This window comes from Mustela erminea, chromosome 12, assembly GCF_009829155.1.
Source record: "Mustela erminea isolate mMusErm1 chromosome 12, mMusErm1.Pri, whole genome shotgun sequence".
In the NCBI taxonomy this organism is placed as follows: domain Eukaryota; kingdom Metazoa; phylum Chordata; class Mammalia; order Carnivora; family Mustelidae; genus Mustela; species Mustela erminea.
The window spans coordinates 39,277,056-39,290,101 of record NC_045625.1 but is presented as its reverse complement, the minus strand read 5'-3'; the positions used below and the strand labels follow the sequence as shown (position 1 = coordinate 39,290,101).

Genomic DNA, 13,046 nt, shown 5'->3' with positions numbered 1-13,046 from the left:
CACACAGATTTTTTTCAATTGTGATTATATTCCATTTGTAGTGGGTATGGGGGATGCCTAGCCAACTATGTATTATTTATACATATACATATGTATGTATATGTAAATACATATAAATGACATATATTCAATTATATGGATTAATATCAGACATTTTTTTAAAAATACTCTAATTTGAACCCAGACTTCCCCTTAGCTAAATGTTAAGTAATGTCAATGCTGAGAAGCCTTTCCTTAACTCCAATTCTTCCCTGCTCAAAATCTAAAACCGACATTAATTCAGTTCCACCTTTCCCTGATCCCAGTATTTCTACTTGCAGGGATCTCTCCAAATTTCCCCCGTAGGCTGAATCCTTTGCAAAAGTACCACATCATTTGTCTAGCTACTCTTATATTTGTTTTAGCCTTTCTCTCCTCTGTGACCTACTTGATTAAGGAACTGTGGCCTCAAACATAAGCAATGTGACTAAGATAATTTGCCAGATTCCCTAACCCTCAGGCTTATGAATTATTTTACTCTTATGGGAGACTATCTGGGAAACACTCCTAGCTCACAACATTTACTTTTACTCTTTCTTCCCCACATTACCAAGGGTCCATATGTTTTAGAATGGGTGTTTTGATAATAAAAATTATCTTTTTAAAAAACCTCCTGATTTTAAGTATAATTTAATTATGATGCTCTTAAATTATTTTATTTTATTTTTTAAAGATTTTATTTATTTGACAGAGAGAGAAAGAGCACAGGCACACGGAGTAGGAGGGAGAGGAAGAAGCAGGTTCCCCACTGAGCAGAAGGGACTCAGGGCTCAATCTCAGGACCCTGGGATCATGACCTGAGGCAGATGTTTAACTGGCTGTACCACCTAGGCACCCCTGTGATGCTCTTATCTTGAATTATAGGATTATTCTGATCTGTATCTCCTACTTGGATATTACCTCCCTGATAACACCTGTACCTTTATGATGTGGCCCTCAGGTTATCAATAAACATTTAATTTTTGATGCATGTTATCAGCATGTAATGATAATTTGTTTAATTCAGCCCAAAACAATTTTAGTTTCAACATTATTATCTCCCTAAATTAAGCAAATTATTTACCTGATTTTAAAATTATTAAGATTTAAATGAAGTGTCAATGCACGGAACCGGTATAAATCTGACCATAAGTGAATCTATTAAATGCTTTTGCAATATATTGAGAGATTTTTCACAGACGCTCTATTTTAAAATATGAAACATACATTGCCTGAGGGTATGAGTGAGGAAAAAATCAAATAAGCAGCCTTCATTTAAATTGTCCTCTGGCACATAACAGCTGATGTATGTATATTAGAATACTGATTTTCAAACTCTCATAATCAAAAGACCTCTTAACCTTATCACTATTTGTTTGACAATTGAATCATTTTAGTGAGTAGAAAATGAACAGACTTAATAGGCTTAATGAAATGCTATATTAATCAGAAGTAATTTAAAGAATTAACATCTAATTCAAAAGGTCTATGGAAATATATAAAAAGAAAAACAAGCATAGAAAAAATGTAAAAGTAAAAAAATTGAAGAGGAAATGGCACACAAATGGGCATCATTGCTGCAGTTTTACTGTACCCAAATTGCTTTAGAGAATGGCCATATTTGGTTCTGACATAGTACTTTTTAAAAATAAAAAATATATATATATATATTTTTTTTTCAAAAAAAAAAAATATGATGCCTCCATCAGAAAGGATGAGTACCCAACTTTTGTATCAACACGGACAGGACTGGAGGAGACTATGCTGAGTGAAGTAAGTCAAGCAGAGAGAGTCAATTATCATATGGTTTCACTTACTTGTGGAGCATAAGAAATAACATGAAAGACATTAGGAGAAGGAAAGGAAACATGAATTGGGGGAAATCAGAGGAGATGAACCATGAGAGACTGTGGACTCTGAAAAACAAACTGAGGGTTTTGGAGGGGAGGAGGCTGGGGGGTTGGGTGAGCCTGGTGGGTGGGTATCAAGGAGGGCATGCATTGCATGGAGCACTGATTGTGGTGCATAAACAATGAATCTTGGAACACTGAAAAAAAAATAAAAATAAAGAAATAAAAATTAAAAAGGAGATTAAACAGACCAAGCATTTAGAAAAATATGCAACAGAAAACTCACTCACAATACTCAGAGAATCAAGAGAATCAAGATCCTAAACCCAAGAATCTACTCTGAAGGTCTGTGCTTATAGCAACCAGTAAGACGCTGCTCTGCTCTTTCAGTGCACACCAGAACTGTCCTGCACGATTACCCAGGACAACGTGCTCTTCCCTTCCACACTATTCCTGTGCCTCATGTTTCTGTTTTGTGGGTTTTTTTTTAAATTTATTGAGTATCCTTTTTTAGAGAATTCTATATTTTTGAGACATGGTATTCTCTTTTCTCTTATAACTGTGAATAGAACATGTGAGTAAATGAAGACAGGATTTTAAATATCTCCTTGATTTAAAAGTAACACCAAATGCAGTTGTACTAAGTTTGCTTTTTTGGACAACCTTTTCTCACTCCAAACACTCTCCCTGGGTAATTTTATTCATTCCATATGGGCAATTGTATCTGCATATTGATGAATCTCAAATCTTTATCATATCCTTCTTCTAAACTTCAGATCCATGTATCTGAGTAGGTACTGGAATTTTTTATTCAGACACCTAGAGGTACCTAAATTTCACATCTATCCAAAATCAAACTGGCCACCTTTCCCCACATACCAGATTGTTCTTAATGATTATCTTAGCATTTAGAAAGGCCATTCCCTGTATTGCTGAATCCATTAAGCAGGACATAATCTTAACATCTCTTTCCCTTCACCTTCCAACCTTTTCAGAGATTCTTCTACTCCGGATATTGTAATGCACCACACAATTTGATCTTCAGTACTGAAGGATCTAGAATCTAGAAAAGCTGCATGCTGACAGTTACTAGAGGTCAGTTCTCCTCAAGGATTGCTCTCAGATGAAGAGATCTCCCCATGCTCACCACCTTCTTGGGGCCAGCCTGCTACCTAATAACTACTCCATGCAGATACAGAAAGGCCAACCACATTGATCCAGAGTTGATCCTGCCCAGAACAACTCTGAACGCTCAGCTCAGCTGAAGCTAAATCATGTCTTGATGCTGAACTGCAGTTTAACTTTAACCCTCTACTCAATCCACTTCTTTCTATGCCCCCACAGATGTTATTTATTCTCAACAGCACTGACCCACTAATCCTCTTCCCAAAAGTTCCTTGCCACCTGAGTCAGTCTCCTGAGACAGCCAATCTGCAATACCTTCCAACTCAATGTCCCAACTATATTTTGAGTGTATCCAAAATATCCACTTCCTCATCCAAGTACCTCACATTCATCTGCCACCTGGATCTCTGCTACCCCTCCAATCAGTATTCCTTTCTTCAGACAAAAAGCACCTTCGAAAATGTTAATCTAATCGCATTGGGTCCATTAAAACTTTTTAGTAGTCCATGGCATTTAAGATAATGTCCAATATCTGTTCTCTGATTACCTCACAAGGCTATGCTTAATCTTCTCATCCCATAGGTCCTCAGACCCTCCTTTCAACCCTCTTCTTTGCTCCAGATACCATAAATTTCTTCTATTTTATCAAGTGATATCATATAGAGACATAAAATAGTGTAATGTTTAAGGACCCTGACTCAGGAGGCTATCAGATCTGGGCTTCACACGTAACTAAACAACTGCATCTGTAAGACCACCAGCAAGTTATTTTCCTACCCTTATCACATGATCTGTATGTCTAAAATGACATAATAAAAGTTACTTCAAAGAGTCATTGATGATTAGATCTAATTAGAAAGTAACTAGAGGGGCGCCTGGGTGGCTCAGTAGGTTAAGCCTCTGCCTTCGGCTCAGGTCATGATCCCAGTGTCCTGGGATCAAGCCCTGCATCGGGCTCTCTGCTCAGTGAGGAGCCTGCTTCCTCCTCTCTCTCTGCCTGCCTCTCTGCCTACTTGTAATTTCTGTCTGTTGAATAAATAAATAAAAATCTTTAAAAAAAAAAAAAAGAAAGAAAGAAAGTAGAAAGTACTAAAGATTAGATCTGATGCCTAAGTGCTTGGCAAACTTCCCAGCGCAAACCCAGTAACAAATACGTTACCCTCATCATCATCATTGTCAGGCATTGTCTTTCCCTACTCAAAGGCTCATGACTTTGGATGCCAGGTTCTTTTCACCCACTAAACCTCAGGTCATGCAGCAACTCTCTGGGAACACTTTCTTGGCCCACTTAGGTTAGCTGTAATTAATATGTGGTCACATTCCTTGCTATACTTTCCTTATGTTGATATTTAAAGTTACTCATTAAAGAATCTTAGCTAGATTGTTAACGTTGTTTGTTTTTGCTTTGTATATAAGGGCCTAGCATAGTACCTGTTTTATTGACTTCACTGCATAACTGACACAATGTATTATTCCATAAATACTTTCTTTTCAAAGGCCTTTTTGACACTTTTAATGTTTTAGAATGAATCTCATCTAATGATATAATTCCTTGGGAAATACTATAATTACAATCACATTCATAATATGTAATAGATGAAATTCATTATAAAATTACAATGCTGGTTTTTAAATTGAAAATAAAATTCAGATTTTGGAAAAATCACAAGTACAAGAATACATTATCTATTGAATTAGATAAGGAGATAAATACTTCATAATCAAGATCAGTGAGACCCTAGTTCTCAACTGGGGAGCAGCAGAGGTTGCCAACTAGAGGACACTTATTAAAGTCTACAGACATGGTTGCCATAGCTTCGAGTGGGGAGCAAGGGCTACTGGCATCTCTAGGGTAGAGGTCAACAGCCTACAATATGCAGGACAGTCTCTATCAACACTAATAGTACTAAAGTTGAGTAACTGTGGTTAGAGTAAAGAAGACAGCATTTAAAGAAAGACAGGATAAAAATTCAAAATGTCTAGAGTGTGTTGTAAAGTCACAGACTTTGTAATGAGATATATTAAGAACAAGAATGGTGATCTTTCCAACTACCTGAAGAACTTGATTATGGACGTTACTTACTGACCCTTATAAAAGACATTCCAATAGCTAATTTAAAATTAAATTAAATGTGAAAATTAATGTGTACACATGAATTTAAAAGAGGAAAAAAGGAAAGAGACATAAATAAAATTATGAAATTATAACAGCTGACAAGGCAAATGAATAAATGTGGTCATATTAGATATTACTCACCTTACAAGACACAGTCACAAGCACCAACAAATGTCTTAACCAGTTTTAACTAGAAGATTAAAGCAAACCGTTGCCACCACAAAGTGATACAACTGCAGGACAATTTTTTCAATAAAGTAATTATAAAGAGGATTTTGAAATATAAAGAAGTGAGTTCATTTTATTTTTTAGGAAGCTCTTTAATGAAAGTACCTATAGTCAGATTGAACAAATACCTGTGTAGATAGACAGCTGCCATGAAATACCATGTTAGGTAGCAAAAGCACTGTATCAGTAGAATGTTTCCTCACTCATCCTAATGAATAATTCACATAAAGCTCTTTTCTCATCATTGACAGCTAACATGGCTTAGCTAAGTCCAAATGAATGGTGAGTTAATGAAAAAATAAAGCCATGTGCAAACTGAACTAAGCCAGATTTTTGCTATCAAAGCAAAGTGAAAATTTGAGACAATTATGAGAATTCATGTGTGTGTGTGTGTGTGTGTGTGTGTGTGTGTAGTGTAACTATGTAGAACCAAATTACCATATATATTTTTCTGCATTCAACTTACTTAATGTCTTCTAATATTTGTTTTCTCAAATATGAAATATGGATACTAATATATTTTATGGTCATTGGTAGTTTTGCTTAAAATGTAAGGATATTCAGTGCTTCCTAATGATGTAGATATCTAATAAAAGTTAAAATTTATAGCACATAGTAGAGCATTCTCAAAAGTTTAAAGTTAAAAGCTGACACTTCTGTTTTGCTCGTTTTTTGTTTTTTGTTTTTTTTCACTTACACACCATGTTTCTGTAAATGATGAACAATGTCTCCTACTTAATCAGGAAAAAAATGTAACTTCTTAGAAAACAGGGAACAGACCATTTTTAGTCAGACAGAGATCTGTTGCCACTTCCTTTAAGAGAACCATCCAATCCAGTTCACCTTTTTTTTTTTTTTTTAACATCTGAGGGCTCTTTTATGTTGCCTTAGTCCATTTGAGCTGCTATAACAAAATATCATAAACTGTGTGGCTCACAAATAACAGAAAATTACTTCTCATAGTTCTGGTTCCTGGAAGTCCAACATCAGGTCATTAGCAGATACAATGTCTAGTGAGGTCCCACTTTCTGGTTCATAGATGGTAACTTCCCACTATGTCCTCACATGGAGAAAGGGGGCTAGATCCTATTGGATTCTCTTTTATAAAGAAACTACTTCCATTAATGAGGACTTCACCCTCATGACTTAAGCACTTCCCAAATGGCCCATCTCTTAATACCATCATTTTTTGGGGTTAAAATTTCAACCTATGAATTTGGAAGGCACATAAGACTTCATACCACAGTATATGCACAGAGTCTAAACAGCATCCTTCTTAATAGAATATTAAGAATAACAGGGTCATTGTATTTTTTTTTAATTTATGAAGGATTCAGCTGAAAAGGGGAACTGTACTTTGGGGAAGCAGCTAGAAGTAGGATATTGTGGACTTCATGCCACAGACACATTATCATATTCTCATAAAGTCAAGTCTACCACAGAATCTTCACTGTTGGTTGTAGTGGTACCATATAGTCTCCCCAACCTAATTTCTGCTTCAGTTGACCTCTGCTTTTCAGACTGTAACATACCACACTCCCCAGTTACCACCATCCCCACAGCTGGACACTTCTATTGCTTTCACTGGATGCTGAAGTTCCTGTAAGACACAAATACTTCTGCAAGGTACCATTACTGTTTCTCAATTTACCTCATCCATTTAAGTCTCACAGCTTATGCTCAGTAATGTAACTTTCTTAAGTAATACTGTCTCACCCAGGTCCTTCTGCCAAGCATCCTTTCTGCTATGCTGCTGCTTACAGTTAGCTTCTGCCAAAGACTTCCTGCAAACTTCACACTCCTGTGGCTGTTGTGCACTACACTACAGTGAAGAAGGAGAAATGGTTCTGTCTTTTCCACCAATGTTTTAATTCCTATCAGGAAGTAGCATATATACATATCTCCTATATCCAGCATAGTAAACTTATATTTCCTATATTTGCAAATGAGTCCTTCCAATCCTAGCTGCTTCACAAGACACAGACACAGGTTCACTATAAGTTAAACATGAGGTTCATGGGTGTGAGATGTCCATAGGTGACCCAGTATACATGGTAACTGAAGCATGCAAATAAAGTCAAAGCTTGCCTCTGCTGCCGGCTCCTCAGGACTCTTTGTCAGGCAGGGCAGTTCAGCTGAACTGCTCTTTGCTATGTCTTCAGAAATGAATCATAGGACATTCTAATTTCAGGAAAATACTGCACTTGCTTTTTTCAAACACTGTAAAAGCTGATTTAGACAGACAATCGTGTGTTACTTTGATTCTGAATTTTTCAATATTCAAATCCAACAACTACGCTGACCTTACCTCCTTGGCTAGACCACGTGACTGAGTCCTTTTTTTACTTTCAGCTCCAGGAAGTAAGCAGAACCAGAAAACCACCTGCCTAGAATTGGGTGTGGCTGATAGTCATCATTCTGTCTCTCTACCAATTGTTGGTGGGGAAAATGACACAATTAGACACCTAGGCTTTTGATATTTAACAACATCAAGTTTCCCAGAATTGTGGCAGAGTCTTAAAGGTAAGTGGCCTTCATAGTTTGATTGCCATAGCAAAAAGAAACATTTTTTTGGTTAATATGGAACAATCCAGGAATCTGTACATCATCTTTGCACAAGGGCCATGCTAAACTTCTCTGCATCATTCCAACTTTTACATATGTGCTGCCAAAGGAAGCACCCTCTAGTAAAAATCCTTGGGTTCCTTCCAAGAGCAAAGTTTGAGTACTGGATCAAGCTGATCAACAGACTCTTCTTTTTCAGATATATTTTTTTCCAGGTTTTTTAAGGATATTTTTATTTCCAAGTTCCATGTCTATCTCTGAGATATACTGAAGCTGGAATCTTTTTTCACATTATGCCCATCAAGCTAAAGATGAATACTTGCTTTACTGCTGCTTATGTTTCCCCACTTTTGTAACAGAAAAGAATAAATACCATCTGTAAGTTTGATTCAGAGCTTTTCGAGTTGACTGGAAGATGGACTTCTTCAGAATGACTTATCCCTTCAGTAAACCAACTTAGAGAGGAAGAACATAAAAGAGCTGAAATATCAATTCAGTTGGGATATGTGATAGAGAACAATATAGTGGTGAGATTAGCTGCATTTTCAAATAGAAAAACTAAGCTGCAGGGTATTATACACTGCTTTTACTTAAAATTGAAAGCAACCTAGAAAAACTTATGCATTTTTAAAATGACTTTAATTGGTTCATTTCACACCAGGAAGTCAATGTTTGTTAGATTATTAAGAAAAGATATCATATAATGATAGAGGTCAAGTTCTTTTACAAAATGTCTTTACAATGAAAAATTTACTACAATGAGTGTATTTTCAAGGCACAAGTTAGTGAACTATAATGCTTTGGGGGTCTTAAAATAATAAAAATCAAGAACTGGTAATTCAGTATGACAAATGCTTCTCTTTTTAACAGACTGCTAAAAATTCTCATCATATTTCATTTTTATTCTCTTATTAGCCCTCATTCAAATGTAAAAGTATGGTGGGGGAAACAAACCTTAAATGGAATGGAATACTCTTAGCTTTCTGGAAAATTATACTAATCATATTATCTTATTGTCCAATTAAATAATCATCTTTCCTGGTAGTAGTATAATGACATTATCACCTTTTAATATCTCAAGAATAGCTCAAACACTTCCTCCAAACAAAAGAATATCAGCCCAAGCCCAAAAATGTCTAGTCCAGCATACCTCTGATACTCTACAAATAAGCTTGCAGAAGATCAAAAATAAATTTGAGAAATTAGGTATGTTAAAAGCTCTTCACCTTAAATCAAGAATTTTTACTTGATGTCCATTTATAACCTTGAAATGGCACATATTTTGTGTGCCTGTGTGCATTTGAAATTTTTAATGGAAAGAATTCCTAACTTCAATCAAATTATCAAAGTAATCACACAAAATGCTTAAAAATTATTCTCTCAATCATTTCTGGATTGAAGCACTACAATGCCTACTTCTATCAAATATCAGCTAAAGTTGAGACTTAAAATAAGCTGATGACAAGGATTTCAAGAAGCATCAGTTTTAGTCAATACAGCATAGATGATACAGACATAGCAGTGGTCTCGTGACTCCTGGGTACAATTTCTGACATCCTAGCCCCTCTGCACGAAAGAAAGGTGGTCATAGGAGATGGGACTAAGTCAACATGGACCACCTCAGCTCAGAAGAGTTTTCAATTCAGAGGTACCTCAAGAAAACATGACTAGTTCCCATTCTCTACTATACTGCAACAATCCTGGTTACTCTTAACTTGATAAATAACATCTACAATAACAATGCTGCAGGCTCAGTACATAGTCTTTAGCCAGGTTCTCATTATCTTTAAGTCCATGTACTCTCATAAATGTCTTGAGATGGGATTATAAGGAGGACACACCAAGTTATTGGTCCACTAGCCAGCAGAATAGATGTAACAGATCTTGTAAGATTAATGATGCCTTGTTGCAACAAACTCTATCACTGTTAAGCTTCTATCATTGTCAAAGAGCACTAGGCTTACCAAAAAAGAGTGGGCCACTTCTGCTTTCTCAGAGACTTAAAGTGATATGGATTTAAAGACTTTCTGGTGAATAAACCCAAATATCCTTATCACATGTAGAGAGTTCTTTTCTTCCCTAATCAAGGTTCTTCCCTGACGATTACAGAGCTGTCTAGGCTTAAAATGTAAAGTTTGTTGAAGCTTTTTTATGCTTATGGTTAAGTTCTGGACCTGACTCTCAACTTTTCCTCACCTAAAGCTACAGGAATGCCGTGACCTATTTATATGACCCCAGAAGGTCCACTGGCTTTTACTCTGAGCTTTTAATTGATGACTTTTCACCTGCCATCTTTTATTATCTTTCTTCAGAACATTAATGACCCCCATCAACAAGTATTTACTTTTCAATTACTTTATCTCCTCAATATCTCACAGATACTAAATGTGTTCCCAAGTGGAATATTCAGTTCACCACCAGTTAAAGTTTGAGCAACAACATTCCTACCTTGGGCTACTGTCTATTCATACCCAAACCAACTACCAGGGATTCTCCTTGCCAGCCCCTGGCTGTTGATGGTTCCAAAATTCCTTCACATCTTCTTTCTGGACCTATACCTAGCATTGTCTACAACAAAATTTCCTGGTATGCAGACTCTGAAGTGGCTTTGAGTACAGTGAGCTTACTGGGCTGTCTTCTTAAAGGATAACAGGAGGAAATAAAATCAGGCTGAGGAAGACACTGGACTACAGTGAGGTCACACAAGGCCTCCTCCATTCCCACGAGGGGTTATAAAGCAAGAACAGCCCTTCAGAGCTGCCCCATGTCGGGACATGGAGCCAGGTTTATATACTCTCACACCAAGCAGTAACAGGTTTCAGAAGGAAGCATTACCCCAGGAAAAGTGGCTCTCTCTGGCTGAAGGCAACTCCCAGAGAATTGCCACATGAGGCTGTCCTATCATCTGAATATTTAAAGACACTCCCCGCAAATTCATATGTCAAAATTCTACCTGTGAAAGTGGTGATTTTAGGAGGTGGAGCCTTTGGGAGGTGATCAGGTCATAAGGACGGAGGTCTCATGATTGGGATTTGTCCTCTTGTAAAGGAGACCCCAGAGAGCTAGTTGCTCTCTTCCACTACATGAAGACACAGCACCATCTATAAACCAAGAAATGGACTCTCACCAGCCACACTGAATCTGCTGGTGCCAAGATCTTTGCTTTTATTTCCCAGCATCCAGAACTGTGAGAAGTGTTTGCTACTTATAAGCCATCCAACATATGCTAATTTTGTTACAGCAGCCCAAATGGACTGAGTTAGGCTGTCACCCTGCAGTACTCCAGCAACTGGTGGAATCATTCCTTTAGTTATGTAAAGTAGTAGGAGGATACAACACCACATACATTAAAATGGCGCAATTAAATTGAATAACTAGTACAGTCATCAGTGACCAAATGTTTGATAGTTCTGCTCATTGATACCTGGCTAAATCAGACCTAAGGATCCTTTTATTTCCCCAAGAGTATAAGAAAATAACTATTTAGTTAAGAAAATTGATAAATCATTCAGCTAGTAAGAAACAGAAACAACATATATGTGAAAAATAAATGTAAACAAATCAAAACAAATGTCTATTATGATCCTGATTATCGAAAGATAGTCAGTACTCCTTGCTTTATACAATTCTTGGGCACAATTAACTAACATTCAAATTACACCACCTTATACATATTCAGGGAGCTTGTTTCTATTTCCTTCTGTCCTATCCCTCTACGTAGGGCAAGTGGGAGGCATGAGGGCAGAGTAAGTGGCTGAGAGCAGCTTTAGAAAGGATTCATGCACAGGAAATAATGTAGCATGAGGAGCCAAATTTGAATTTGAATCTTAGCAGGCAAAAAGGACACATAAGCATTGAAAAGTATAAAGAAAAGAGTTAGGTTGGACACCTCCCATGAAGGTCAGGGGGTTAGTATCAGGAATAAACTCATCAACTTCATGCTGTTAAGGCCAATAGGATATTGCATAAGAGAGATATTACATGAGAAGGATATTAGAATTCATATAGACAATCATCTGAAGTTCTTGTTACACCTTATTAAAAATTAAACTTTATTTTCTAGAACAGTTTAAGATTAACAGGAAGATTCTGAAAATAGTGAAGAAAGTTCCCATATAACCCACATCCAGTTTGTCCTATTATCACCTTTTATTAGTATGGTAACTATTACAGTTACTCAACCAATACTGATACATTTTTATTATTATATATACTCAACCAATATTGATAAATTATTATTATATACATTAATATATAATATATAATTAATATGTATTAATTATATATTATATAGTAATATGTATTATATATTAATTATAATTGATTATAATTAATTATATTGTATTATAATATAAATATATATTATAATATATTGTAATTCATATTGCCCTAGTTTTTGCCTTATGTCTTTCTTCTCTTCCAGAACTCCAACCAAGGTAACACATTCCATCTAGCTGTCACATCTATTTAGACTCCTCTTGGCTATATCAGTTTCTCAGGCTTTGTTTCTGAAGACCATCAGTTTTGAAGGGTACTGGTCAAATATTTGGTAGCATGTCTTTCTACAGGGATTTTTCTGATGTTTTCTTCATTATTAAAATGGGGTTATGTGATTCGAAGAAGAAAATCACAGAGGAAATCACCCTTCTCATAACATCGTATCAGGAATAAATAATAATGTGATTTATCACTGTTGATACTAACCTTGCTCACCTAACTAAGGTAGTGATTATTGGATTTCTCCACTGTAAAGTAACTCTTCCCCCATTCCTTTTCCATACTGTATTCTTTTGAATTCACCATGCACAGCCCACATGTAAGAAGTGGGAAGCAAAACTCCACCTCCTCGTGGGCAGAGTGTCTACATAAATTACTTTGAATTCTTCTGCATGGGAATTTTGTCTAGTCTCTGTATTTATTTATTTATCCATTCATTTCTTCACATCGTTATGGACTCATAGATATACATTTTTTACTTCTAGTTACAAATCAGTGTATTACTTTATTTATTTTGTTGGTCAGCTTATTCCTGCTTTAACCACTGGGAACTTCATTCCGCTTGTTCCTGTATTCCACTGACATACCTCCCCACAGTGTTTTCATTTTTTGTGTTTTGTTTTGTTTGCTTTTGTTTTGAGCACATC

At 36.2% G+C, this 13,046-nt stretch overlaps 1 non-coding gene across 1 annotated transcript; it reads right to left on the bottom strand.

Annotated features, from left to right (window-relative positions):
- Positions 1–7,911: 7,911 nt before the first annotated feature.
- Positions 7,912–8,018, bottom strand: LOC116571227. The gene has a single exon (XR_004277792.1). It is a non-coding gene; the product is annotated as a U6 spliceosomal RNA (small nuclear RNA).
- Between the last annotated feature and the right edge of the window lie 5,028 nt (positions 8,019–13,046).